This window comes from Haematobia irritans, chromosome 1 (genome assembly GCF_050003625.1).
Source record: "Haematobia irritans isolate KBUSLIRL chromosome 1, ASM5000362v1, whole genome shotgun sequence".
NCBI lineage: Eukaryota > Metazoa > Arthropoda > Insecta > Diptera > Muscidae > Haematobia > Haematobia irritans.
The window spans coordinates 209,451,524-209,478,710 of record NC_134397.1 but is presented as its reverse complement, the minus strand read 5'-3'; the positions used below and the strand labels follow the sequence as shown (position 1 = coordinate 209,478,710).

Genomic DNA, 27,187 nt, shown 5'->3' with positions numbered 1-27,187 from the left:
AGACAAAATTAACAAAATTATTTATTTGCAAAATATCTAAAACAGAATTCGTATCACACTTTCAGAAGTGATGCAGTGGCTGTTGAAATGGTGGACATCCATCCTATGGGATCTATATCAAAATCTGAGCAGATTTCAATGAAGTTTGACATGCATATCCGGACAGAAAGGATAATATTTACAAACTAAATGGATACAGACTATTTAGAGTTGATCGGCACACCAATGGATGTGGAGTTGCCATATATCTTCGCAATGGCATTTCTGGTTGAACTGTTCTAAACTCAGAACCTGGAGAAAGCACTGAACACTTATTCCTAGAACTTCGTGTTAACAATGAAAAACTGTTAATGGGCTGTGTATATAGGCCGAATCGCTTTGTAAATATTGACCCTTTGATAACTAAGCTTGAAACCATATCTGTACTATATAACGATGTCATAATAGCTGGTGATTTTAACAGCAATGTGATCGTGGATACGCAACTGAAGGATGCCATGGCTGAAGGATGCCATGGTATGAACTTAAGGCTGGTTAACGATAGTGTACCAACCCATTTCGCCACAAGCTGCAATACCTTGCTAGACCTGTTTTTTTGTAAGCAATGGTCATAAAATATTACACTACGATCAACTTGATGGAACTTTCTCTAGGCATGACCTCATATACATACCGCGACTTTAGGCGTTTAAACATATTTGATCTGGAAATAGATGTGAATCGAATTGATTAGAATCAAATTTATTATCTTAGTTCTGTGGACAGCAAGGTCACCTTTCTAACTGATAATACAGTTGATCTCTACATGCAAAAAAATAATTCTTTCTTCCCAAACGAAATTTTAGACAAACAAAGTTCGTTTCTCATTTGCTTTTCGTTGAAAGGAAGTGTATTTGGAAGAAAAGTATATACTTTTTGTGGTAAACGTTTATTCTTTTCCAGGATGTAAAAACAATTTCATAAAGACAAACTCAAAAAAAAACATTGTTTTCTTGCTAATTGCATTTTCCCTCACATCTTTCTCACATCCACGAGGTTTTTTAGTTCTTAACACCTTTTTCTGTAATACCAACAATGTAGAAGAAATTATACGATTTTATAAATTTTTAAATTTTTTTACCTTTCACCTGGACGGGGAATCGAACCGCGGACCATGCACTTTGTAAGCCAACATACTAACCACAGAGCTATGTACCTGTTATGGTCATCAATAGATAATTATCCATATAAGTTATATTTATATAGCATAGCTTGCGGCGCCCACGAACCGAATAAACGAAGTTTATTTAACAGAAACAAACATTTAGTTTGGCACCGTGAAGCAGTGGTTGCTACGTCCGACTGGGGGAGCCACCGTGGTGCAATGGTTAGCATGCCCGCCTTGCATACACAAGGTCGTGGGTTCGATTCCTGCTTCGACCGAACACCAAAAAGTTTTTCAGCGGTGGATTATCCCACCTCAGTAATGCTGGTGACATTTCTGAGGGTTTCAAAGCTTCTCTAAGTGGTTTCACTGCAATGTGGAACGCCGTTCGGACTCGGCTATAAAAAGGAGGTCCCTTGTCATTGAGCTTAACATGGAATCGGGCAGCACTCAGTGATAAGAGAGAAGTTCACCAATGTGGTATCACAATGGACTGAATAGTCTAAGTGAGCCTGATACATCGGGCTGCCACATAACCTAACCTAACCTACGTCCGACTGGCATGCCAAGGGTCGTGGGTTCGATCCCTGCTTCGACCAAAGTTTTTTTTTTGGTTTTTTTTTTTACATATATTCCAGATATGGTCGGAAGATTCCGAAAAAATGCTCAACATTACATTGTACTATATTAAATTTTGAACTGTAAAATGTGTCTCATTAAAGACCTAAAGTCAGAAAAGAACAGTGTTTGATATAAACGAAATGGACTGTGTTGTTGTTTCAAAAATAACTTTTTTTATTGAAAAAATAAAAATTTTGTAGCAAACGAATTTTTTGGTGATAAAGGCTTAACATTTTCGAAGCAATTCAAAAAACTCTAACAAAAGAAACACGTTTTCGGTACACGTTTTCCAAACGTTTTTTTTTCTTTGCGTGTACCAATGGTAACAAAAAATATTAAAACTGACTTGAAACCATGGTTCATAAGTGAGGTGAAAACACTTATCGATATAAGAGAACGGGCATACAAGAGGTGGAAAAGATACAAAACTCCTGAGCTCTACTCAACCTTTCAATCTGCCAGAAAAGATGTAGTTCGAAAGGTTAAACATGAAAAACTGATTTATTATACTTGCAAATTCAATAAAGCTACGAGCACAAGGAAGACGTGGAATGAAATAAAAAAAATTGGTATTACAACGACTATTAATCATAACTCCCGAATTTATTTCCAGGACTTCTGGAATCCGGCTGACCACAAATAGGTCAGCCGAATATGGTGTTTGTAGACCATGTTTTATTATAGCCTCCCCATAGACCGATCTCCAGATTTACCTCCTTGGGCTTCTAGAAACAGTAGTTTTTATCCGATTTGCACAAAAAAGTAAATATACTAGAATTTTAGATTTATTTTTACCGGTCCATTTGGTAAGGCACCGATATTGAGGGTACACCCAAAGAAAAAATATTTTCCTCCGGAATGAAATTTTAGACAAACGTTTAGAGCAAACTAATTCGAATTTTTCGATAAGCGATTCAACGCTGGTCTCTAAAATTTGTGCCAAAAGAAAACTTTGCTTGTCTAAAAATTCGTTCCTCAGAAAAGAAAACACTTCTTTCAGGGCGCAGGCGCACTGATCATGAAAATTCCTTAAAACTGAAAGTAAAATTTCCAGATTTTACTCATCGTATTCATTTAAATAATTGCCGAAAAAATCTACAGATTTAAGATTTCGAATCAAGGCGTTATTTCATCATATACATGATATGTTTATGATTTCTCTAAAACTCAAACAAAATTGGTTCTCATAAATCCAGAATCTGATCTAGTCTTCATAGGTAGAATCTTTAATTTTTTCTTCCGGGAGCGTACTGGTTGAACTGATTTGCTTGGGAGAAAATTTTTCATCAAACCTCCTAAAATTCTATATATTATCAAGTAACTCGCTACGACAAAGAGTTTTCAAAGTAAACTATTATATTTTATTCATGGTGGTGGGTATTTAAGATTCGGCCCGGCCGAACTTACTGCTTGTTTACTGATTTAGTTTTCGCTTCAGTGAAAAAATGACGATTTTAGCGGCTAAACTCGAGCTTAGTACCCACCTTAACATAGATTCGGGCACCACTCATTCATAATTGAAAAGTTCAACAATGTGATGTCACAATGGACTGAATAGTCCAAGTGAGCCCGAAATATCGGGCTGCCACTATACCTCACCTAACCTAACCAAACGGTCGGAAGGACCGCGAAAATACTATGGGGTGACCCAGAGAAGAAAAAACCTGGATAACTACTTAAGGAGAGTAGGACGACAGTAATGAAGACCGTGGGAATAATGACCGGGCATCTGGAACTGAGAGCACATCTTAGCCGAATAGGAGCCGTAAAAGGAGATGCTAGGGAATGAGTTAACCATACCGGTGAAAATGTGATTCGGAACTTGGCCCAACATAGAAACAGGGACTATTTCCCGTGTTCCTGGAATGAAAAAAGCCGCATACTGGTTTAGGTATATGCCAGCTGACATGAGAAGGGCAACCTGAAACCTTTTTCCAACCTAACCTAACATAGTTACGTAAAACCCACATTATAAATAATTGAAACAAATAAAAATTTTTGTAACTTCCAAATCTTTACAAACATACTAAATCACATATTAAGAAGTATATAAAGAAGTAAGTTCGGCCGGGCCGAATCTTAAATACCCACCATCAAATCAAATATTATAGTTTCCTGTGAAAATTTGAGGGGGATTTGACGCCAAATCGGGAGATCGGTTTATATGGGGACTATATCAAAACTTGGACCTATAGCCCATCTTCGAACTTGACCTGTCTGCAGACAAAAGACGAGTTTGTGCAAAATTTCAGCACGATTGCTTCATTATTGAAGACTGTAGCGTGATTACAACAGACAGACAGGCGGACATAGCTATATCGTCTTAGAATTTCTCCCTGATCAAGAATATATATACTTTATATAGTCGGAAATCGATATTTCGATTTGTTACAAACGGAATGACAAACTTATTATACCCCCGTCACCATTCTATGGTGATGGGTATAAAAATGCGGGATTTTTCCAAATGTTTGAGAATTTATTTAAATTGTTGCAGACGGATCAGTTGAAGTATTGCCTATCGCTATCAACTACGTTTTCGTATCTATGTGGCAACATACAGATACTGCAATGAACAAACGACACGCCTTTTGACTCAACCCGCGAATCGACCAAATTTGTTGCCTTCCTCATAAGAATGTCTGGGCCATAACGCGAATGGAGGTGGACTTTCCATTTGGTGCAAAATAACCTTGTAGTGCCTTTCCAAATAATATGGCCGTTTATCACACAATGCTCGGCTAAAATGCATCAATTAAGTTCTACACAAAGCTCAACAGCCGCAGCTCATAGTAGCCCACATACGGGTAAACCCATCAAATACACAGCATAAGCTTCATTCCATAAATATTCGGCTTTGCCGTCGATGTTCAAACATGATCGGGGTAACCATATGTTTTTTTTTTTGCTTTGGATTATCGTAGTGGATCCATGTTTCATCCCCAGTAATAATGCGTTGCAAAACACCTCTATCTTTTGTTGCCTTTGGAACAGTTGTCCGCAAGCGAAAAGACACTTTAACTCGTACGGTATCCAATTTTCTTGCTTTTGAATCATTCACAATAGTTGCAACCGATGGGAAATGACTCGACGTGTAACATGATTGAACTAGTTCTTCATCATGAGTCCTCATCAATTAATGCCTTCAAAGAGAGCCTAAAATAATGGACTATCACTCCACCTAACCTAATACATGGTCTTTGCATTAACAAACTGCTATAAAAATGTCCACACATGTTTTTTCTGAGCGTGTATAAAAAGTTATTGAGACGAAAGTAAATATGCCTGATTTGTTAATATAAGGCAAATCTTCCTTTTGTGTTTCCCCTTGATTGAATTCTCTTAAACTTCAACCTATATACATTAAAGTTGAAGGCAATCTAACAGGAAGTCAATGGAATAGAAGTAGAACTCCACAATTTTTGAAACATTTATAAGGAGGGTGACTTCCAAATGGAACCACATTTTCTACCAAAACATAAATTACAAAATTTTTCATTTGATTAAAACGTTTTTGCTGCAATATGCTTTTCAGCGTTCTAAAGACTCTTCAGACTACAAATTAATGGACATAAAATCAAGTATAGTTGTTAACAACTGACTTTTGCCAGTGAAACCCTCATTATACTCCAATAAAGACTTTAAAGCTTTTCACTTGAAATTTTGTATTTTAATCAGTGAAAAGCAAAAATAAAATCGCTCAATTTCATTTTCCTACCAAAGTACATTTGAAAGGACACTCTATCAAGAACTTGCAACAAAAATAAAAATATGAATGAATAAGTTGTAAAAGAAATCCGGATAAAAAAATGCCACAGTTTGTTTTTTTGTGGTGTCGTAGAAATAACTTTTCTTTTTATTGGATATACCAGTACTGTAGCAACAAATGAGGACAAAGTTGGTAACACAGTGTTTTTCAAAACAAGAATTTAATAGCCTATAATACACTTACAGATTCCTCCGATCATTTGAGTTACATGAAAATCTTTAAAGGCGATTTCGTGTCTGTGGACCGATTTGGACCAATTTTTGCATGGGAGTTTGAGGCCATATATTAACACCACGTACCAAATTTCAACTGAATCAGATGAATTTTGGTCTTCCAAGAGGCTCCGAAGATCAAATCTGGTGATCGGTTTATATGGGGGCTATATATAATTATGGACCGATGTGGACCAATTTTTGCATGGTTGTTAGATACCATATACTAACACTATGCACCAAATTTCAGCCGGATCGGATGAAATTTGCCTCTCTTAGAGGCCTCGCAAGCCAAATCTGGGGATCGCTTTATATGAGGGCTATATATAATTATGGAACGATGTGGACCAATTTTTGCATGGTTGTTAGAGACCATATACTAACACCATATACCAAATTTCAGCCGAATCGGATGAAATTTGCTTGTCCATAATTATATATAGGCCCCATATAAACCGATCCCCAGATTTGACCTCAAGAGACCCTTGGAAGAGCAAAATTTTTCCCATTCGGTTGAAATTTGGAACGTGATGTTAGTATATGGTATCCAACAACCATCCAGGAATTGGTTCCTATCAGCCCATAATTATATATAGCTCCAATATAAACCGATCCCAAGATTTGACCTCCGGTGCCTTTTGGAGAAGCAAAATTCATCCGATCTGCTTGAAATTTGGTACGTGGTGATCGTATGTGATATTTAACAACCATGCCAAAAGTGGTCCATATCAGTCCATAATCATATATAGCCCCATATAAACCGATCCCGAGATTTGGTTTTGGAGCCTCTTGGAGGAGCAAATTTCATCCGAGTGAGTTGAAATTTGGTACATTGTTCTAGTATATGGTCCTTAACAACCATGCCTAACTAGGTCCATATCGGTCTATAGTTATATATATCCCTTAGATAAATCGATTTCCATTCATATCAATTGGTCCATATCCAGTTCATAATTCTATATAGCCCCCATATAAGCGACCCCATTATTTCAATTCTGGCTCTCTACGTACCGTGATAAAGTCCATGTCGATTCGTAATTATTTGTAGACTTACCTATACATAACTTTTTTGTCTAATATATACCACGTATGGACTAACTCACAATTTAGAAAACGATGTTAAGAAGTTTTAAGATACCACAACCCAAGTAATTCGATTGTGGATGACAGTCTGTCGTAGAAGTTTCTAGACAATCCATGGTGAAGGGTACATAAGATTCTGCCTGGTCGAACTTACGGCCGTATATACTTGTTAAAAAGAAATTTTTTGGCAATTACAAATATATATATATATACCTTTATTACTTTTGAAGCAATAATATCGTTATCCTTTTTATTGCTTTTTGCAATAATCTAAATGTACAATTCTCAAAATTCGTATCAAAAATCCCCACAGTGGGAACATATATAAAAATGTATTTTGTAAAATAAAAATATTTTTTGGGATGAACAGAACTTGCATGACCAAAATGCCCAATGTTATCCTTGATTCTATAAGAAACAAGCAAAAAATATTGGGAGAATTTAAGGCCGAGAGAATGAAGGTACCTTTAAAAAAATGGGCAAAACTCAGTAGTTTTTGGAACTTAGACCAAATTTTCTATAGAAATAAAACTTAGACAAAATTTAGAAATAAAATTTTTACAAAATTTTCTTTAGAAATAATAACATTTTTTATACAAAGCATTTTTTCGGGAGGTTCGAGTGTAATTTACTTTGAGTTTAGTGAATTTCCCTAATTTATTCTGATCGTTGGTTTTGCTGCAAGTAGAGGATACTGATGAGGAATGTGGTAATTCTGACACGGCCCTCCATCCATCATTCCTCTATTGGCAAAGCTACTCTAGTAGTTTAGTCAACGCAGGGTTTTGATTAAAATTTTCTATTTGACAAAAAATTCTACAGAAATAAAATTTTGACCAAAGTTTCTATAAAAATAAAATTTTGAACAAAATTTCAAAAAAAAAAAAATATGACCGAAATTTCTATAGAAATAAAATTTTAACAAAATTTTCTATAGAAATAAAATTTTGACCAAAATTTCTATAGAAATAAAATTTTGACAAAATTTCTATAGAAATAAAATTTTTAATAGGAATAAAATTTGACAACATTTTCTATAAAACCAAGTAAGGAAAGTCTAAAGTCGGGCGAAACCGACTATATTATACCCTGCACCACTTTGTAGATCTAAATTTTCGATACCATATCACATCCGTAAAATGTGTTGCTATATATAAAGGTTTGTCCCAAATACATACATTTAAATATCACTCGATCTGGACATAATTTGAGAGATTTCTACAACATCTATAAACTTAAAATTTAAGTCGGCGAATGCACTAGGGTGGAACACAATTCTAGTAAAAAAATATGGGAAACATTTAAATCTGAAGCAAAGTTTATTTATAATTTATCGCTCGATATATATGTATTAGAAGTTTAGGAAAATTAGAGTAATTTGTACATCTTTTCGATTAAGCAGAGGCGATTTTACAAGGAAAATTTTGGTATTTTTACCATTTTTGTCGAAATCAGAAAAACATATATATGGGAGCTATATCTAAATCTGAACCGATGTCAACCAAATTTGGCATGCATAGCTACATTGCTAATTTTACTCCCTGTGCAAAGTTTCAACTAAATCGGAATAAAAAATTGGTCTCTGTGGTCATATGAGTGTAAATGGGGCGAAAACTATTTATAGAAGCTATATCTAAATCTGAACCGTTTTCAACCAAATTTGGTACAGACAGTTGAAACGTTAATTCTACTTCCTGCGCAAAATTTAAACTAAATCGGAGTGAAGGATTGACCACTGTAGTCATAAAGGGTGATACGGTCAAAATTTGGTCAATATAAAATTGACGTATTTCTTTCAATTTTGCATTTAAAAACCTGAACACCCCTCATTATGAAGATGTGTGTGTAGAATGTTGCTCTTATTTTGATTTTGGAATTCACTCTTCAATTGTCAAAATGCGGTCCAAGCAAGAAGAGCAGCGTATCAAAATTTTGCTCGAGCATCGCGAAAATCCGAGCTACTCGCACGCAAAGCTGGCAAAATCGCTAAAAGTTGCCAAATCAACCGTTACAAATGTAATTAAAGTGTTTGGGGAACGTTTGTCGACAGCCAGGAAGTCTGGATCGGGGAGAAATCGAAAACCGGAAGCCGCTGAGACGACAAAGAGAGTTACCGGTAGTTTCCGCAAATAAGCTGGGTGTATCGTCTACAACCGTGCATCGGGCCAAAAAACGAACCGGACTATCGACTTACAAGGAGGTAGTGACTCCAAATCGCGATGATAAACAAAATGCGACGGCCAAAGCGCGATCCCGGTGGCTGCACACGGCTAAGTTTGACTGCGTGGTAATGGACGACGAAACCTACGTCAAAGCCGACTACAACCAGCTTCCGGGACAGGAGTTTTATACAGCAAAAGGAAGGGGAAAGGTAGCAGATATTTTCAAGCACGTAAAACTGTCAAAATTCGCAAAGAAATATCTGGTTTGGCAAGCCATCTGTACCTGTGGCTTGAAAAGCAGCATTTTCATAGCTTCCGGGACTGTCAACCAAGAAATTTACGTGAAAGAGTGTTTGAATAAACGTCTGCTGCCTTTCCTGAAGAAACACGGTTGTTCCGTACTGTTTTGGCCGGATTTGGCATCTTGCCATTACGGAAAAAAGGCCATGGAGTGGTACGCCGCCAACAACGTGCAGGTGGTTCCCAAGGACAAGAACCCTCCCAACACGCCAGAGCTCCGCCCAATTGAGAAATACTGGGCTATTGTCAAGCGGAACCTAAAGAAGGCCAAAAAACTGCTAAGGACGAGCAGCAGTTCAAGGCAAACTGGCTTTCTGCTGCGGAGAAGGTGGACAAGGTGGCTGTACAAAATCTGATGGCAGGTGTCAAGCGTGAGGCCCGGCAATTCGGATTTGGAAAAGCGAAAGCCTAACTGAATATTTTTCCTGAATTTTATACTAATTGAACTTGAAAAAGAAATTTAATTTGATTTTTTAAATAAACGATTTCACCGATTTACACGCGTTTTCCCTTGACCAAATTTTGACCGTATCACCCTTTATGAGTGTAAATCGGGCGAACGATATATATGGGATCTGAACCGATTTCAATAAAATTTGGCACACTTGACTACACTACTAATTGTACTTCTAGTGCAAAATTTAAAGAAAATTGGGGCAAAACTCTGGCTTCTGGGACAAATTAGTCCATATCTGGCGATATATATATATATATATTTGACTATAGTACTAATTGATCTTCTTGTGCAAAATTTTAAGCAAATTAGGGTAAAACTCTGACTTCTGGGGCCATATAAGTCCATATCGGGCCTTACAATTTTGACAACATTTTCTAGAGAAATAAAATTTTTACAACATTTTCAATACAATAAATAATAAATAAATTCAATATAATTTAGGAAATTATTGTAATTTTATTTTATTATGATATATTATGTATGGAATAAAATACTCAATTATGTATGGAATAAAATATCGGCCAAATGGGCGCCGAGACCTCGGTGGCACACCTTCATCCGATGGTCCAAATTTTCGATGACGCTGAGGCATAATGAAGGTTCTATGCCGTTAATGTGCCGAATTATCTCATCATTTAGCTCTTTAATTGTTGCTGGCTTATCGATGTACACCTTTTCTTTCAAATAACCCCAAAGAAAAAAGTCCAACGTTGTCAAATCACATGATCTTGGCGGCCAATTCACATCGCCATTACGTGAGATAACACGGCCATTGAATTTGTTGCGCAAAAGGGCCATTGTTTCGTTAGCTGCGTGGCAAGTGGCACCGTCCTGCTGAAACCACATATCGTCCACATCCATATCTTCCAATTCGGGCCATAAAAAATTCGTTATCAACTCACGATAGCGAACACCATTCACAGTAATTGCCTGACCGGCCTCATTTTGGAAAAAATACGGTCCGATGATGCCGCCAGCCCATAAACCGCACCAAACAGTCACTCTTGTGGGTGCATTGGTTTTTCGACAATCGCTCTTGGATTCTCATTCGCCCAAATGCGGCAATTCTATTTATTGACTTTATGCATAATGTTTATCATCGACGAGCGTGAGAGGTGCAATTGTTGGGCACGACGACGAGTTGAGGTGGACGGCTCTTCAGCCACACTATCGCGAACAGCAGCAATATTTTCTGTAGTACGAGCTGTACTAGCATGCACTGGTGTTCTCACATCTTCTACAGACCCGGTTTGCTCGAATTTTTCCACGATTTTTACGATTGTACGCACATTTGGACGATCAAATTGACCAAAAAATCACGAAGTGCACGATATGCATTTTGATTTGAACGCCCGTTTTCATAATACGTCTGGATAACTTTAACACGTTGTTGGAGAACAATTTTTCCATAGAAATAAAATTTTGACAAAATTTTCTATAGAAATAAAATTTTGACGAAATTTTCTAAAGAAATCAAAAAAATTACAAAACAAGTAAGGAAAGTCTAAAGTCGGGCGGGGCCGACTATATCATACCCTAAACCACCCTTACTGAATTAGTAATCATAAGCATTTGTGGGGTAACATTGATATAGATCTGGGAGATAAACCGCAGTTGCATATTTAAGAAAATTACGGGGTACATGTTTATGGATGCTTTGTCTCAATATGACTATAGCACATAGTCAGTGTTGCCAGGGAAAATGTTCGGTTTACCCTACAAAGACAAAAAAGTTCCCTACTTTCTCATACATTCCCAAACAATTTTCCCTACAATTTTTTTATTAAATTTAAACAAATTTTGCAAAACAAAAATGGTTGTAAGTACTTTATAATCTTAAAACATGAAAATGCAACGTAAAAAATAAATTTGTATTACCACCACGGTTGCCACAGTTGGTAGAATTCTACCAAAAATAGTAATTTGTTTTTGTTAAATCTCTATAGAAATAAAATTTTGGAAAAAGTATAAATAATTTTTTTTTTTGAGAAATTTTTCTATAGAAATAAAATTTTGATAATAAATAATATAGAAATAAAATTTTGAGAAAAAATTCCATAGAAATAAAATTTTGAGAAAAATTTTTATAGAAATAATATTTTGAAAAAAAAAATTCTTTAGAAATACAGTTTTGACAAAATCTTCTACAGGAATAAAGTTTTGACAAAAATTTCTATAAAAATATTTGTTTGGTAGATTTGTGGTAAACTTCAAATTTTGTTAGATTGTTTTTGGCACGAGGCGTAAATGTTTTTGATCAAGCCATGTCGGCTTTTAATTTCCACCTTTAGAGCCACCAAAATGTAAACATTATTACAAATTGTGTTGAGTGAAAATGTCCCTACATTGTGACCTACGTTCTACGCTAAATATTAGAAAAATCCTACATATAGGGAATTTCCCCTACTTCTAGCAATACTGGCTGTAGTTGATATTGCACCTACGGTATTCCACTAATATTGAGTCCATTATTAAAAAAGAGAAAATCGATCAATTTGTATGGGGGATAAATTCAAATTTGTAAAAATCGAGCAATATTCGCATGTCGGAGCTACAAGTACGTATAAATACGATCGGCTAGTACATCAAAATTTGAAATTTGAGTAACATTGGTTAATAAATAAAAGTATTATGGCCAAATTAGGGAAAATCGAGCGATGCATGTATATTAGACCTGTCCAGATTTCCAAAGTTCACATTTTTTAATGAGCACTTACAGTTTTAGAATCTCTCAATGATTGTAATAAGAGCTATGAAAAAAGATTTTGAAAAACTTTTGCCAAAAAGTTGCTCAACGCGGTTGAAGTCAGGATTTTGGCAATTTTCGAAAATTTTAAAGGTATACGTACAAACAAAATTTTACATAATTTATTAATAAATATAAGAAATATCTAAAAGCGCAATCTTTGAGCTAAATGCTCAAGCAAATAATAAAAAATTCAAAACGTGAAATTTATTGAGCCGTTTGCTTGCTGTAGCCTCTGGAAATCAAAAAATTCAGAAAATTTCCGCAATTTTTTTTTCAATGCATTATATGTTTTCGAAAAAAAAAATTATATACGTTTGCATATTTTTTATATATTCTTGGAACAATAAGGTATAAAAAAAATTTAGATTAAGAATTTTTGGATGTGACTAATGAAGTCGCTAAAAAATTAATTTCTTTATGAAAGTCTCACTTAACCCATATGTGTTATTGTGAAATATCAGTCTATGAGCTAAAAGTCAAAGCAATAATAAGATAGATTAAAATTTTTAAAAAGTGCCAAATATAACTAAAAGTAAAATATTTAATTGAGACCGCGTTGAGCAACTTATTGGCAAAAGTTTTTCAAAATCTTTTTTCACAGTTTTTATTACAATCATTGAGAGATTCTAAAACTGTAAGTGCTCATTAAAAAATTTGTGTTTTGAAAAATCTCATACATTTCCTGGACAGGTCTAATGTATATGGAAGCTATATGTAAATATGAACCAATTTGCATAATATTTTGCGGGTTTGATTAATACCACAAAAGGTTACCTTGTGCAAAATTTGAGTAAGATTAGTTAAGAACTGAGGTCTGTATGTTCAAACATAGGGTTATTAGGCGAAAATTTTTCAAAATCGGGCGATACATATATGGGAGCTATATCTACATCTGCACCGATTTCGATGAAATTTTGCACATACCGTTAGTACTATAGAGGACTGGCTCTAGCCAACTTTGAGTAAGATCGGTTAATAAATAAGGGTTCTATGGCCAATTTTGGGAAAATCGGGCGGTACATATATATGGGAGCTATATCTAAATCTGAACCGATTTCGATGATTTTTTGCACATATAGTTAGTGCTATAGAAGACTACATTTTGCCAAATTTGAGTAAGATCGGTTGATAAATAAGGGTTTTATGGCCAAATTTAGAAAAATCGGGCGGTACATATATATGGGAGCTATAGCTAAATCTGAACCGATTTCGATGATTTTTTGCACATATAGTTAGTGCCATAGAAGACTACATTTAGCCAAATTTGAGTAAGATCGGTTGATATATAACGGTTTTATGGCCAAATTTAGAAAAACCGGGCGATACATATATATGAGAGCTATATCTAAATCTGAACCGATTTGGATGACTTGAACTGAAGGGCGATGGAAAAGATTACCTCTTGCCAAATTTGGTGACGATCCGATTGAAAATAAGCGCAACGTGACCCCATTTGTGGAAATCGTGCGATACATATATATGGGAGCTATATCTAAATTTAATCCGATTTCTTCCAAATTCAATAGCTTTCGTCCTTGTGCCCAAGAAACTCCCTGTACCAAATTTCATCAAAATCGGTTAATAATTGCGACCGGAATCCTGTGAACAACAAATACATGGACAGACGGACGGACGGACGGACACCAAGCGCTAGATCGACTCAGGAGGTGATTCTGAGTCGATCGGTATATATTTTATGGAGTCTAAAATCAATATTTCTGGTAGGCACATTTTTTGGCCGATCAAACTTATTATACCCTGACCACTATGTGGTTTAGGGTATAATTATGTTTAGAAAAAAATGTTGAAACAATTTTCTATGGAAATAAAATTTTGACAAAATTTTCTATAGAAATAAAATTTTGACAAAATTTTCTATTGAAATGACATTTTTACAAAATTTTTTATAGAAATAAAATTTTGACAAAATTTTCTATAGAAATAAAATGTTTACAAAATTTTCTATAGAAATGAAATTTTGACTAAATTTTCTATAAAAATAAAATATTGACAAAATTTTCCACAGAAATAAAATATTGACAAATTTTTCTACGGGAATAAAATTTTAACAAAATTTTCTATAGAAATAAAATTTTGACAAACTTTTCTATTGAGATGACATTTTCACAAAATTTTTTATAGAAATAACATTTTGACAAAATCTTCTATAGAAATAAAATTTTGACAAAATTTTCTATAGAAATAAAATTTTGACAACATTTTCTATAGAAATAAAATTTTGACAAAATTTTCTATAGAAATAAAATTTTGACAACATTTTCTATAGAAATGAAATTTTGACAAAATTTTCTATAGGAATAAAATAGTGACAAAATTTTCTACAGAAATAAAATATTGACAAAATTTTCTACGGAAATAAAATTTTAACAAAATTTTCTGTAGAAATAAAATTTTGACAAAATTGAAATGATATTTTTACAAAATTTTTTATAGAAATAACATTTTGACAAAATCTTCTTTAGAAATAAAATTATGACAAAATTTTCTATAGAAATAAAATTTTGATAACATCTTCTATAGAAATAAAATTTTGAAAAAATGTATGCTTCAGTAGTAAATATTTATGCTTCATATGTGTATAATTTTCCCTCCTTGTTTAGTTCATTTAATGTCAAGGATGACTTCTCAAAACATGATAATATCATGAACTAAAATAGAAATAAATTGACTTTATTGTCATATAGGGTTCACTTTCTTTGAGTGAACCAAATTTTATCTTTGTTTTGATGTATTGTACACACTGTACACTTTGCCAACAAATTAAAATTCTTTCCTTCTTTCCAAACACTTTACATTTTGCCCTCCCTCAGCCCTCCCTTCAAAGTTCTCCTCGATAATCTGAGGCACTGTTTACCCGAATGGATGTTTTATATCCTGCGGTGAAAGTTGTTTGTATATCGCGTTATTGCCAAAAACACAAAAAAAAACTTTTTTTACTGCATCCATCCACACCAAGCTAACAAGAACACAGAGCACTTTGACGGTCACAGAAGATGCTGCTGTAGTGCCGAAGCGTAAAATTTCTTCATTATAAACAACAATCCTGAAATTAAACTAATCGAGAGACTATGGCAAAGACCACTCACAAGTATTCTGGGTAAAGTGGGAAAATGAAATGCAAATTTCAAGGTTCTAATATTTGAAGTGGAAAAAATGCCTTTTGTTGAATATAGTGGTTGGACAATAAAACTATGAGTTTTTGGTCATTAACATTTCCTTATTATGTCTTTGTTCAAAATTTGAAAGGATTTGAGAAAAGGGAAGAAAGAATGCAGAGTTCATAAAAGTTTTGTTTGAAAGAAAAATGTTTATCGTCAATCTTTGGCAAATAGAAATGAATTTCATTGTAGTGAAGACGTTGAAGTTTTGATAGAACTTGCATGCAAATCGTGATTTTAAATATATCGATTGTTCAATTTAAAAAATAAAGCGCACAATCAAACATTTCTAACTTGAGATATAATTTGTTTAGTGAAAAAAGCAGAAAAATATACACATATGAAGCATAAAGATTTACTAAATTCGTATCTCCGACAAAATAGTTCAGATTTTTTTTTTTTAATTTGTAAATTTTACCAATAATGCGCCCATCTTGAACTTCATATGGCACTAAGGACATTTTTGCTTGAACTACATTTTTTCCCTCAAACTACGAAATTTTCTTTAACAAGTGAAAAACAATAATTATATCTAATAATTTTTCTTTAATTTGTCGAAAAATATTTTCTTATTTCTTATCTGCGATTGTAATGTAGTTTAACAAAATTTTCAAAAATTAAACCAAATTTTTCTAAAATTAACAAAAAATTTTTCTTGCTAGTGGGTTCACTGTTTATTGAGTTTAGTTCGTGCGTGCTGGAGTGAAGTGTAGAAGGCGTACATTTTCAGCAGATCTCTTTGGCAAATAAACCTGACCATTTTGTTTATTCACAAACTGTTCAATTGGGATTGGCTTTTCATTGCAAAAAAAAAATACAAATTCAGCAATTGACCACATTTGTGCAAGCGAATCTAATCCTTGGCTTTTCCAGTCTGTTTTGTACATCGGAAAGTTTTTGAACATTTTGGAACTTCAATGGCTTTGGTCCAAGCTAATTTTTCAGTATGTGTTTTACTTTTGGACAAAACCTATATACGCCTCTTTAGTTCTTAAACTAAAACAAATTCACGTGGTTATTGAGAGCCAAATTTCAACTGGATGGGATCAAATTTACTTCTCCAAGAGGTCAAATGTGGGTATCGGTTTTTATGGGGACTATATAATTATGAACCGATATTGACATCACGTACCAAATTTCAACCAGATCGGATGAAATTTGCTCCTCCAAGAGGCTCAGTAGGTCAAATATGGGGATCGGTTTATATGGCGGCTATATATAATTATGAACAGATGTGGATTAATTTTTGCATGGTTATTAGAGACCATATACAAATACCACACTGAAAAAAAAGCATTCTCGGTTCTAAAGATTTTGTCTTTACATTAAAAAATTTGGTATTGATTCCGAGCCAAAGAAGCGGAGAATACAAGTAAGGATACTTTTAAGACACAATTCTCTTTTAAATTTAGGTTTTGTGTACTTGCTTCTAGAAAGCAAAATTTAATTTTTCGCTTTCTCAGCTTTTTTTCTTCATATGCTATCAAAGTCCTTTAAGAACGAGTTAACGGCAACTTTATTTTCCCACTTAGGACTCGACTTCCAGTAGAAATTATGCTATGTTTGAAGTAAAAAACTTCTTTAAAATAAAGTGTTGAAAAACATGTCCTATATTTGAACGATTTTTTGCTTTGTAGTCAAGATGCCAAAAGACAACAAATTTAAAGACAATTTCATTAAATTTAAAGAATTTTTCTGAATTATTAAAGTCAAGTTGACCTTAGTCTATAAATTTTATCTTTCATGTTAAGATACCCATTTTTAAGTCAAATCACTTAATTATAAAGACAATTCGAATTCATTGAAAAGTTTATCGACTTTTGGACAAGGAAAATAACTTTATTTTAGAGAAATGAGTCTTCTATGCTAAGCAAAATTTGTATTCGTATTTTAAAGACATGAAATCTTTGACCTCACGACAATATTTTTTTCAGTGCATGTACCAAATTTCAGCCGGATCGGATGAAATTTGCTCCGATGTGTTATAAACGGAATGACAAAGTTAATATACCTATATCCTATGGTGGAGGGTATAAAAAAGAGGTACCCCATATTATGGTTTTGGTAATAACTACGTGAAAAAATAAAAGTAAGAAATCGGCACAGGAAAGGAAATCGGAGAACTTCAAAAAGTTGTGAAAGGGGGAAGACCCTACCACCTTGACCAGATATCAAAACTTGAAGTACTCTATTTTCACGACATGGTCACCATCCATTTTTTCAGGATGTGTCGTTTAAAATAAGTCCAAGTCGTGTCCTAAAGTGGAAATGTACCCTGTCAATGATAAACCCAAGTTAACGTGACCAAGGTTAGGTTAGGTTACGTGGCAGCCCGATGTATCGAGCTCACTTATACTATTCAGTCCATTGTGATACCACATTGGTGAACTTCTCTCTTATCACTGAGTGCTGCCCGATTCCATGTTAAGCTCAATGACAAGGGACCTCATTTTTATAGCCGAGTCCGAACGGCGTTCCACATTGCAGTGAATCCACTTAGAGAAGCGTTGAAGCCCTCAGAAATGTCTCCAGCATTACTGAGGTGGGATAACGTGACCAATATTTTCCATACGTTTTGACCAGACGGTCCACAAACACCAGGGACTAGTCTCACACTTGTTAACCCGGTCCTGGGGATGATCCATTTGCCGTAGGAGAACTAAATTTCTAATTTATTACGTTTTCTACTTCAATAATCGGAAATATATTGGTGATATGTTTTTTTTTTTGTGCTCGAAATTAAAGTGTATCACCCAGCAAACACTTTCACCTCAGTGTTTGCTGCGTGATACTCTGTTTACCACGTGGATTTGTACCATACCCACATAGCAATGCCATATGCTTGAGAATAATGGCTTATCATCAACGGATGGCTTCGTTTGAAATATATGAGTGTGCTGCAGGGATGGAAAATGCAGTACTATAGTACTTTTTTCAATACATTTTCACCTTGGTCAGTACCGTAGTACCTACGAGAATGATTTATGATCAGACTTATGGTACAATAGTTTTGACAAAATGTTTTAATATTTTGAGAAAGTCTTAATTTAATGAGAAAGTCCTTTAATATTTTGAGAAAGTCTTTACAACTGGTCTTTTACAAAATTTTTGTTTTTATTTCTATAGAAAATTTTGTCAAAATTTTATTTCTATAGAAAATTTTGTCAAAATTTTATTTGTATAGAAATTTTTTTCCAAAATTTTATTTCTATAGAAAATTTTTTAAAATTTTTATTTCTATAGAAAATTTTGTCAAAATTTTATTTCTATAGAAAATGTTGTCAAAATTTTATTTCTATAGAAAATTTTGTTAAAACTTTATTTCTATAAAAAATTTGGTAAAAATTTTAGTTCTTTAGAAAATTTTGTCAAAATTTTATTTCTATAGAAAATTTTGTCAACATTTTATTTCTATAGAAAATTTTGTCAACATTTTATTTCTATAGAAAATTTTGTCAAAATTTTATTTCTATAGAAAATTTTGTTAAAAATTTATTTCTATAGAAAATGTTGTCAAAATTTTATTTCTATGAAAAATTTGGTCAATATTTTATTTCTATAGAAAATTTTGTAAAATTTTATTTCTATAGAAAATTTTTTTCAAAATTTTATATCTATAGAAAATTTTGTCGAAAATTTATTTCTATAGAAAATGTTGTCAAAATTTTATTTCTATAGAAAATTTTGTCAAAATTTTATTTCTATAGAATTTTTTTTCAAAATTTTATTTCCGTAGAAAATTTTTTTCAAAATTTTATTTCTATAGAAATTTTTTTCAAAATTTTATTTCTATAGAAATATTTTTCCAAAATTTTATTTCTGTAGAAATTTTTTTTTTCAAAATTTTATTTCTATAGAAAATTTTTTCAAAATTTTATTTCTATAGAAAATTTTGTGAAAAATTTATTTCTATCGAAAATTTTGTCAAAATTTTATTTCTATAGAAAATTTTGTCAAAGTTTTATTTCTATAGAAAATTTTGTCAACATTTTATTTCTATAGCAAAATTTTTTTAAATTTTTATTTCTATAGAAAATTTTGTTAAAAATTTATTTCTATAGAAAATTTTGTCAAAATTTTATTTCTATAGAAAATTTTGTTAAAAATTTATTTCTATAGAAAATGTTGCCAAAATTTTATTTCTATGAAAAATTTGGTCAATATTTTATTTCTATAGAAAATTTTGTAAAATTTTATTTCTATAGAAAACTTTTTTCAAAATTTTATATTTATAGAAAATTTTGTCGAAAATTTATTTCTATAGAAAATGTTGTCAAAATTTTATTTCTATAGAAAATTTTGTCAACATTTTATTTCTATCAAAAATTTGGTAAAAATTTTATTTCTATAGAAAATTTTGTCAAAATTTAATTTCTATAGAAAATTTTGTCAACATTTTATTTCTATAGAAAATTTTGTCAAAATTTTATTTCTATAAATAATTTGGTCAAAATTTTATTTCTATAGAAAATTTTGTCAACATTTTATTTCTATAAAAAATTTGGTCAAAATTTAATTTCTATAGAAAATTTTGTCAACATTTTATTTCTATAGAAAATTTTGTCAACATTTTATTTCTATAGAAAATTTTGTCAAAACTTTATTTCTATAGAAAATTTTGTCAAAATTTTATTTCTATGAAAAATTTGGTCAATATTTTATTTCTATAGAAAATTTTGTAATATTTTATTTCTATAGAAAATTTTGTCAAAATGTTATTTCTATAGAAAATTTTGTCAAAATTGTATTTCTATAGATAATTTTGTCTAAATTTTATTTATATAGAAAATTTTGTCAAAATTTTTTTCTACAAAAATTGTGTCAAAAATTTATTTTTATTTTTTTATTCATAAATTTTTTATTTTTACTCTTTTTGGAAGAATTCTACAAACTGTGGCAACCGCGGTTACAATACTACGGTAGTCTTTGTAAGAAAAAGAAAATATTTAAAATTGAGAAGTTAACAAACAAAATTTAATCTAAAGGAGCTCTGGACAATAATCTTCCAATGAATTTTTTGTTGAAATATAGTGAAAAGTACTTTTACGCTCAAAAAGATACCGTTTTTGTACTCTCTTAAAAATTGTAGTTTCCATCCCTGGTGTGCTACCATGGATCCACCATGATGCAATGGTTAGTATGCCCAATTGTATACACAGGGTGATGGGTTCAGTCCCAGTTTCATCCAAACACCAAAAAGTTTTTCGGCTGTAGATTATCCCCTCTCTCAGGGGTTCCTTGTCATTGAACTAAATACAGAATCAGACAGCACTCAGTGATAAGAGAGAAATTCACCATTGTGGTATCACAATGAACTGAATAGTCAAAGTGAGCTCGAAATATCAGGCTGCCACTATACCTAACCTAACCTAACACGTAGCACATACATACATTTGCGTGTTATTTCTCACAAAACTACATTTCTTTTGCTCATAGAGCAAATATTGAATTCATTCCTTGGGAAAACTATCGTTTGCACTGAGATCACATTGTACAAAAATTTCACCTCAGGCGCCATACGTGCAAACTCACTTCAATACAATTTTGAAATGGTTTCAAAAGAAATTTTCTAACAATTACCGAACAAATGTACAAAAAGTTTACAAAACATTTACAATGTAATTCGGATGTTCTTTAAAATTACATAAATCAATATTTGCCATGGCCCGATGTGAGTTTCTTCCCACACACACACACACGCTCACCCACTCACATATACCCACTCAATATCACTATCTCAGCCACATATATTATTTAACTGGGTGAGGAGGCCACCCACAAACTTTCCTTTTACCAGGGTTTTGTTTTTCTGTCTTTATTGATTTTTCCTTTCACCAAAAGGAAGACACTATCATTGTTGCACCATCATTGTCATGATTATGAACTTTGTGTTGTTCCATGACAAACTCCTCCAGTTTAGAATTTCATGTCACATCATTTTGTTGGCTTTACTTTTTCACTCGCTCGCTCGCTCGCTCGATTTTGCCATCATTTTTCGCATTTTCACGTCACTCCATGATGTCGTGTTGAAATTTTTCTTTTACTCAGAGTAGTTAGTTGTTGTCGTTGTTGGATTTCATTAAAGAAACTTTTTCGTCATAGACTGCAGCATTTAAAGTGCAAACATGGCAGCAAAAACATTAAGGGTTTCTCTTATGTGAAAGGAAGTGAAATGAAAACAGCAATGGATAAAGGTGCAGGTACGCAGGTATTAAGCGTCAATAAATTTCTCAAAGTCAAAATCCCCTCTCGAACAAAAAAAAGTCTATTCATTAGTTCTGTCAAATGAAATTTTCTAGGATGTCTTTAATATGCAAATGGTGCAATTAAATATGGTGACGGAGAAGAAAGTTCTTTTGATGTTAATACTGTATTTAGTTACTACACTGTGATGTCAATGATAAACACAATTCACACTGGACAAAATATTGTCGTGAGGCCAAAGATTTTGTTTCTTTAAAATATGAATGCTAATTTTGCTTAGCATACATACAATATTGTTTTTTTTTTTTGGATTCAAAGACTTTGATCTTCCCTTAAGGTTTTCATATTGATTCCGGGCCACAGATCCGGCTTCTTTAAAACAAAACCATTTTCTAGCGACCTATCTGGCTTTAAATCTAGGATAAATAAAATTAAAGTTAGGATACAGATCTCATTTATAAAATTTTCATTTTCTTTTCCGCGGTATATTAATTTTACTAAAGCCGATTTAATTCTAAAAACTAAAGTTTCCCTGACTTTAATTATTTTTTTTTGCATACATTAGTTAAATTAACTAAATCAGAGGAAAAAATTATACACAAATGAAACATAAAGATTAACTAAATTCGTGTCTCCCACAAAATAGTTCCGAATTTCTTAAAAATTGTAAATTTTACCAATAGTGCACCCAACTTGAGCTTCGCATGGCACTAAAGATATTTTTGCAATTTTAGACTCCAATTTTTTCTTCAAACCACGAAATTTTCTTTACGAAGTGAAAAATAATAATTTTGTATAATAAATATTCTTATTATTATTTTTGTGAAATCGGCGTGACATCTGCGTTCCTAATATAAAGGGTGATACGGTCAAAATTTGGTCAAGGGAAAACGCGTGTAAATCGGTGAAATCGTTTATTTAAAAAATCAAATTAAATTTCTTTTTCAAGTTCAATTAGTATAAAATTCAGGAAAAATATTCAGTTAGGCTTTCGCTTTTCCAAATCCGAATTGCCGGGCCTCACGCTTGACACCTGCCATCCGATTTTGTACAGCCACCTTGTCCACCTTCTTCGCCGCAGAAAGCCAGTTTGCCTTGAACTGCTGCTCGTCCTTAGCAGTTTTTTGGTCTTCTTTAGGTTCCGCTTGACAATAGGCCAGTATTTCTCAATTGGGCGGAGCTCTGGCGTGTTGGGAGGGTTCTTGTCCTTGGGAACCACTTGCACGTTGTTGGCGGCGTACCACTCCATGGCCTTTTTACCGTAATGGCAAGATGCCAAATCCGGCCAAAACAGTACGGAACAACCGTGTTTCTTCAGGAAAGGCAGCAGACGTTTATTCAAACACTCTTTCAAGTCAATTTCTTGGTTGACAGTCCCGGAAGCTATGAAAATGCTGCTTTTCAAGCCACAGGTACAGATGGCTTGCCAAACCAGATATTTCTTTGCGAACTTTGACAGTTTTATGTGCTTGAAAATATCTGCTACCTTTCCCCTTCCTTTTGCCGTATAAAACTCCTGTCCCGGAAGGTACTTGTAGTCGGCTTTGACGTAGGTTTCGTCGTCCATTACCACGCAGTCAAACTTCGTCAGCATCGTCGTGTACAGCCTCCGGGATCGCGCTTTGGCCTTCGTATTTTGTTTATCATCGCGATTTGGAGTCACTACCTCCTTGTAAGTCGATAGTCCGGCTCGTTTTTTGGCTCGATGCACGGTTGTAGACGATACACCCAGCTTATTTGCGGCATCTCGGAGAGAGAGGTTAGGGTTTCGCTTGAAACTACCGGCAACTCTCTTTGTCGTCTCAGCGGCTTCCGGTTTTCGATTTCCCCCGATCCAGACTTCCTGGCTGTCGGCAAACGTTCCCCAAACACTTTAATTACATTTGTAACGGTTGATTTGGCAACTTTTAGCGATTTTGCCAGCTTTGCGTGCGAGTAGCTCGGATTTTCGCGATGCGCGAGCAAAATTTTGATACGCTGCTCTTCTTGCTGGGACGGCATTTTGACAACTGAAGAGTGAATTCCAAAATCAAAATAGGAGCAACATTCTACACACACACACCTTCAAAATGAGGGGTGTTCAGGTTTTTTAAATGCAAAATTGAAAGAAATCCGTCAAGTTTATATTGACCAAATTTTGACCGTATCCCCCTTTAGTTTAGTTAAAATTTTCAAAAATTAACATATTTTTTTCTAAACTTCACTAAAAGTTTCTTTCCAGGTGGGTACACTGTTATTTCAGTGAATTCTCCACTTATTTGGCTTGGAATCAAAGACAAAAATTTTTTTTAATACTTTTTTCAGTACATTTTGAAAGGTTATTTTACCAATGCTGTTTAAGTTTTTGATACCTATTCAGTACTGGAACGCTATTGAATTTGGAAAAAATCAGATCAAATTTTGATATAGGTTAGGTTAGGTGTATGTATCAGGCTCACTTATACTATTCAGTCCATTGTAATACCACATTGGTGAACTTCTCTCTTATCACTGAGTGCTGCCCGAATCCATGTTAAGCTCAATGACAAGGGATCTCCTTTTTATAGCCGAGTCCGAACGGCGTTCCACATTGCAGTGAAAACACTTAGAGAAGCTTTGAAACACTCAGAAATGTCATCAGCATTACTAAGGTGGTATAATCCACCGCTGAAAAACTTTTTGGTGTTTGGTCGAAACTGGGTTCGAAACCACGAACCTGTGTATGCAAGGCGGACATGCTAACCATTGCACCACAGTGGCTTCCAATAAATATAGACGACTTCGATTCATACATTAATAGACGATCAACTTAACGATAGACTGTTTTTTCAATGTAAGGTTAGATACTTATTATTTAGAGCAATAACACCGGAATAATTTATTTGAAAATGCCTAAAACTTTTACCAATATTCAGGATTTTAAGCATATAAGCTTATTATCTAAAATACATAGTGTTTGTGGAAAATGGAATTGTTAACCAATCTTCATTAGTTGAAATCCGTTCAGGTTAATTATCCAAATTGCATGAGAACATAGAAGAAAGCAAACAAACCAAAAATAGTTTGCCAATTCGCACGTTCCAAATCCTCAATAGTCTGCACATGTTTTGGGATGAAGAAAACAAACCCCATAATCGCAGATAAAATCCATACAAATGGATACCAGAATATCTTACAACACCAACAACTAATGAACTGGCTTCATAGAGCAAAGCAAATGACGTATAGATTAACCGGGAAAGAAATATATAGAAGCACTAGAAAGCCTTACAGTCATAAGGGGTGATTGTATAAGAGCTTTAGGATTTACATTTCGGCAATAGAGAACCAAAACAAGCATTAATCATCGAAAATCGCATTTTTTATACCCTCCACCATAGGATGGGGGTATATTAACTTTGTCATTCCGTTTGTGACACATCGAAATATTGCTCTAAGACCCCATAAAGTATATATATTCTGGGTCGTGGTGAAATTCTGAGTCGATCTGAGCATGTCCGTTCGTACGTCTGTTGAAATCACGCTAACTTCCGAACGAAACAAGCTATCGACTTGAAACTTGGCACATTTAGTTGTTATTGATGTAGTTCGGATGATATTTCAAATGGGCCATATCGGTCCACTTTTATGTATAGCCCCCATATAAACGGACTACCAGATTTGGCTTGCGGATCCTCTAAGAGAAGCAAATTTCATCCGATCCGGCTGAAATTTGATACATAGTGTTAGTATATGGTCTCTAACAACCATGCAAAAATTGGTCCACATCGGTCCATAATTATATGTAGCCCCCATATAAACCGATCCCCAGATTTGGTTTGCGGAGCCTCTAAGAGAAGCAAATTTCATCCAATCCGGCTGAAATTTGGTACATGGTGTTAGTATATGGTCTCTAACAACCATGCAAAAATTGGTCTACATCGGTCCATAATTATATGTAGCCCCCATATAAACTGATCCCCAGATTTGGCTTGCGGGGCCTCTAGGAGAAGCAAATTTCATCCGATCCGGCTGAAATTTGGTACATGGTGTTAGTATTTGGTTTCTAACAATCATACAAAAAAAAACTTTGGTCGAAGCAGGGATCGAACCCACGACCCTTGGCATGCAAGTCGGAAATAAAATTTTGACAAAATTTTCTATAGAAATAAAATTTAGACAAAATGTTCTATAGAAATAAAATTTTGACAAAATTTTCTATAGAAATAAAATTTTAGCAAAATTTTTTATAGAAATAAAATTTTGACAAAATGTTCTATAGAAATAAAATTTTGACAAAATTTTCTATAGAAATAAAATGTTGACAAAATTTTCTATAGAAATAACTGCTCCACGGCCAAACTCAATGTTTGTTTCTGTTAAATAAACTTTGTTTATTCGGTTCGTGGGCGCCGCAAGCTATGCTATATAAATATAACTTATATGGATAATTATCTATAGATGACCATAACAGGTACATAGGTCAGTGGTTAGTGTGTTGGCTTACAAAGTGCATGGTCCGCGGTTCGATTCTCCGTCCAGGCGAAAGGTAAAAAAATTTTAAAAATTTATAAAATCGTATACTTTCTTCTACATTGTTGATATTACAGGAGAAGGTGTTAAGAACTCGTGGATGTGAGAAAGATGTGAGGGACAATACAATTAGCAAGAAAACAATGTTTTTTTTTGAGTTAGTCTTTATGAAATTGTTTTACATCCTGGAAAAGAATAAACGTTTATCACAAAAAGTTTGGGAGGAAAGAATTATTTTTTTGCGTGTACATTGTGCTAGTATATGGCCGTTAACAACCATGCCTAACTAGGCCCATATCGGTCTATAGTTATATATAGCCCTCAGATAAATCGATCCCCAATCACACAAGAATTGGTCCATATCAAATTCATAATTGTATATAGGCCCCATATAAGCGACCCCCATATTTCAATTCTGGCTCTCTAAGTACCGTGCAAAAATCCATATCGAATCGTAATTATTTTTAGACTTACCTAAACATACTCTTTTTTGTCAAATATATTCCACGTATGTACTAACTTACAATTTAGAAGACGATGCTAAGAAGTTTTAAGATACCTTACCATCGGATTATCCCACCTCAGAAATGCTGGTGACATTTCTGAGGGTTTCAAAGCTTCTCTAAGTGGTTTCACTGCAATGTGGAACGCCATTCGGACTCGGCTATAAAAAGGAGGTCCCTTGTCATAGAGCTTAACATGGAATCGGGCAGCACTCAGTGATAAGAGAGAAGTTCACCACTGTGGTATCACAATGGACTGAATAGTCTAAGTGAGCCTGATACATCGGGCTGCCACATAACCTAACCTAACCTA

General features: G+C 33.7%; 1 protein-coding gene across 1 annotated transcript in view; it reads right to left on the bottom strand.

Annotated features, from left to right (window-relative positions):
* The window catches only part of Pde6 (phosphodiesterase 6), a 474,642-nt gene that overhangs the window by 425,408 nt on the left and 22,047 nt on the right, over nucleotides 1-27,187 (bottom strand). The window lies entirely within an intron of this gene.